Below are 4,093 nucleotides of genomic sequence, written 5' to 3' on the forward strand. Positions count from 1 at the left end.
CTCTCTCTCTCTCTCTCTCTCTCTCTCTCTGTCATTTCAGTCATATCCAGTTTCTTCTTCTCCTCTTCAGCCATTTATTAGGTGCTTACGAGGTGCCAAGTCCTCCTCTGGGAGAACAGCTGCATTCTGTGCAAAAACTAAGTTCCCTGCCCTGTTGGAGCCCACAGCTGACCTAAACATTTTCTATGCCATTCTACCTCACGAAGTTTTAAAAAGTGTTTAAAAGTATTTGAGACTCAGTCTTATTAATAACTTGATTTTCTTCTTTATGCCTGACATTGAGACCACTAATTTTTCTACAGCTAAACCTTTTTGTATGTGAGTTGCAGCTTCAGCAAGAAAGAAAATACCCCATCACTGGCTTCTTCGGACCCACTGGAACCCTGGAACTAGAAGCTGGGCTCTAGGGGCAATTGAGTACTCACACAACAGCTGGATTAAGGCTGAGCTGGGGCCAGGTCAAAGCCAGGACAAAAACCACCTTTCACTCTTCCAGCGCTTTGCACCACCCAGTTCCTTATACCAAGAATCTAGGTGTAGACGCTGGGACACACCACAGATGAGAAATAAGGAAAAGTATTTCCTTGACTGGGTTTCCCCCAGCAACACAGTGGAAGAGCTGAGTCTTGGCCACTAGACCACCAGGGCAAGGCCGCAGCCATAATTTGACCTTCCAGATAAAAGTCTAAAAGCAGATTAAATTTCTGGTACTCTTCAACCCTCTGCTTTATCTCCACTCTTGGGTGCATATTAGGCTCTATTTCTTTTGTTTCATCTCCAAATCAGCCTGTGCTGGGGAAGGGGAGAGGCCAAGAGAGCATCACAGGAAAGAACTTGTTGGTTTTTGGATACTTAACACCTGCCGGCTGTAGGGCGTATTTGGGCAATAGATAAGAAGATCAGGAGCTTCTTGATTTAAAGGGAGCGGGAGACCCACCTGCTGCTGCGCTCCCTGGAGTAGCGGGTGGGGGCCTGGTCTCCAGTGCGACTTGGGGCAGACACAAGTCTGGTTCCTGCAATGCTGAGCAGGCTTGAGGGGGGGGTCACTGAATTTCTCCAAAGTTGCTGCTAATTGAAAATGCATCTGGGCAGGCCCAGCTCCCTGGCCCCCCCTCTTTCGCCCCCTTTTGTTTGTCAGCAGGAATGTAATTTTCAGGACAAAAGGAGTGTTTCCGCCCGGTTTCGAACCGGGGACCTTTCGCGTGTGAGGCGAACGTGATAACCACTACACTACGGAAACGGGACGGAAAGGTGGAGTTCAGGATTTATATATGAAAACCCTAAATCCTGCCACAGTCGTCTGGTCCCTAATCCCAGAAAAGTTTTTATCCAGGGTATGGCGTTTGCGCTCCCAAGAGTCCCTGCCTTAGGGTTCTGCGCCACCCCGAAACGAGGACCCATGGGCCCCCACAGCTGGCTTCGGGGTTCCGCTTCAAATGCAGGATCTCGAGTTCCACAACCGAGCGCGGAGCGCGGAGCGCGGGTTCCGCCCTTTGACTCCCCAGCTCGCGAGGCTGCGGGGTCGGCAGGTCCGGGGGCCCGAGCCCGGGGCGCCCCTGCGGGCGGCAGTGTGGGCGCAGCCCCGAGGGGTTCTTCGCGGCCCGCGCTCCTGGCTGTGGTAAAAGCGGGGGCTTCTAAGGCACCGGGATGCCCAGGACCCGCTCCCCGCCCTGGGCTCGGACCCCGCCCGGCCCCCGCTCCCCGCGCGCCCCCCTCCGCCCTGCGCATGGCGGGTGTGGCCGGTTCCCGCCGCCCCCGCGCACTTTTCCACCCAACAAGGCCAACACTCGGATGGTGTCTGTGGGTTTTCGGCCCGGCACTACATGAAGGCCGTGAGGGAGGGCTCTGGCGCTTCCAACAGGCCGGACCTCCGTGGACTAAGCCCCTTTACTGACCTGGGCTGAGCTTGGGCGACCGCCACGTCGAGGGCACGTTCGTGGCGGACACGGGCCACGCGCGCGGACCCCAGGATTTCCCCTCGTCGTTCTTGAAACGCTTTTGAAGAAAGTTTGGTTTCACCTTTTATTTATTTATTTTTAAAGACCCATTCATTTATGCGTACAAGAGGCCAAAGGTGCGGGGGTGAGAGGATCCACCAGAGACAGAGTGGGGAGCAGAACAGGTGGATCCACTGAAACACACTGCCGAGGGGAGCAGCAGGTGAGACAGGAGAGGTCTGCTGCGCCATGCGGGGAGCTCCCTGGACGGCCGGGGATCGAACTCGTGTTGCAGAGGCTGCGGATTGCTTCCTAGTGCGGTGCGTAACCCCTCGCGCACTAGGGAGGCCGGTTTTACCTTTTAAATGCCTGAAACTTCTTTTATTTGCCTTTTATACTTTTGTTCAACAGGTGACAGCGCGAATTTTAACCTCAGCCGGCAACGCGGTGAAGGCGGTGTCCGCGGGAAACCCGTCTGGAGGGTCCGTCTCGGCGCACAGCAAATGGCCGCCCTGCAGTTTCTTTCTGCGCCAAGACTTAAATTCCCACCCCCTCGCTCCTCGCCCGGGCTTCCTTATGGAATAAAACGTTAACATGTGGGGGAAACGCGCCGTTTTCTCCAGAGGGTACCTTTTTTTGGTGCAATGATTTTCGCTTTCCCTGACCGCTGACGTCCGAGCGCGCTCGCCCTCGCCAGCCCGGGAGGACCGAGCTCCAGGAGAGGCGAGCTTCAGAGTAGCTTTGGATCGGGACGTCCCTTTTCTGCTCTGTGTAGTCTTTCTCCTCCCGCCCAGCAGCGCGCGGGTTCCCTTCTCCGAGCCGCGGGCAGTCCAGAGGGGCTGCTGTGCTACCCCGGAGCGGGAGGGCCGGTGGGCGCCACCAGAAAAACACACTGGGGTCCCACAAATCCAAGGGCGCGTCTCCCGGGGCATTTCTGCAGCCCCGCGAGGAAGGATGTGGGTTCCAGACCTGCCAAGAGGAGCCGCTCAGAGCCAAGACACGGCGGGCGCGCGGCCGAGCGGACCCCGGCGAGAGGCGCGCAGCCCAAGAAGGTGCCTCTGCGCGTCGCAGGTCTCGGAAGTTTTCGCCCGAGCTGCACGGAGGACGGCGCCACCATCCACCCGGGGCGGGCAGTGCAGGCGCAGCAGGTCGTAGGGGAAGGGCTGGAATTCAGTCCAGGATGGGGAGCTTTGCTAGAGCGCTGCGCCCACGTCCGCGCCGTCAGTCTCGGTTCCTCTTTCCTCCCGGTCCTTTAGATGTTGGGGGTCCCGGATTGCCTCGCGGGGTCTCCCCTCCTGCCTCCTCCCGCCGCCCTGTCCCCTCCCGGGCCCCGCGACCTTCTCCCCGCGCGCCAGGGCGCGTCTCCGGGTGGTGCCGGGGCGCGGAGGACTAGACGGCGGGCGGCTGGCGGGCGGCGATGGGGCGTCACCGCCCGGGAGAGCCTCGCCTTTCGCGAGGGGGGCCCCCTCTTCTGGAGAAAGGTGGGAGGGAACGGCCTTCAGGGGCAATTCCTGGGAAGGCTGTGGGCGCACGGCACCACCCGCGGGCAGGAGTTAACCACAGATTCGTGCAAGACGTGCTAGTGTCTCTTAAAAGCAACCAGTTTCTAAATCCCGGGCGGCCTGTGGGCCAGGGTGTGGGGCGCGCCGGGCCAGCGAGGGTCCTCGCGGCTTCTCCACACGCAGGCTCTTCCTCACTGTCCCCACGGGCACCGAGCCGTATCCGCGCTCTCCGGCTCTCTTGCCAGGTTTTGCAGAACCGACGGCACCATAGGGTTGGCCCCTGACACCTCACAGCCCGAAAAAATATTATGGAAAAGTGAAGGTACAAAGGCAAGGAGAAATCACTTCTGCAAGTTGCCATTCCCCCACCCTGCTCCACATCTAACTAGGGGGTGCTGTTGTGACATGCCCCAGCATATTTCTGAGCTCCCTTTTCCAGGAACTATGGGACCTGACATTGTGTTGGAAAAAGAGGTAATCGAAATCTTTAAAAAACGAAAGGGGTTCCTTTCTGAAAGAGTTAGTAGAGAAAACTCATGTTTCCTTTCATCTTATTTATGATTCTCGGGCCACTCTGGATTTAATTCTTTCCTGCACAGATTTTACTCTTTATAGGCAACCAATAAATATAAGCAAACAATAATTTTTGAAAAT

The 4,093-nt window shown here is 57.3% G+C and overlaps 1 non-coding gene across 1 annotated transcript; it reads right to left on the reverse strand.

Moving 5' to 3' along the window:
• Nucleotides 1-1,167: 1,167 nt before the first annotated feature.
• TRNAV-CAC (transfer RNA valine (anticodon CAC)) lies at nucleotides 1,168-1,240 on the reverse strand. The gene has a single exon. It is a non-coding gene; the product is annotated as a tRNA-Val (tRNA).
• Nucleotides 1,241-4,093: the final 2,853 nt, after the last annotated feature.

Source organism: Talpa occidentalis, unplaced genomic scaffold (assembly GCF_014898055.3).
Source record: "Talpa occidentalis isolate TD23 unplaced genomic scaffold, MPIMG_talOcc4v2.1 talOcc4.9, whole genome shotgun sequence".
Taxonomy (NCBI): domain Eukaryota; kingdom Metazoa; phylum Chordata; class Mammalia; order Eulipotyphla; family Talpidae; genus Talpa; species Talpa occidentalis.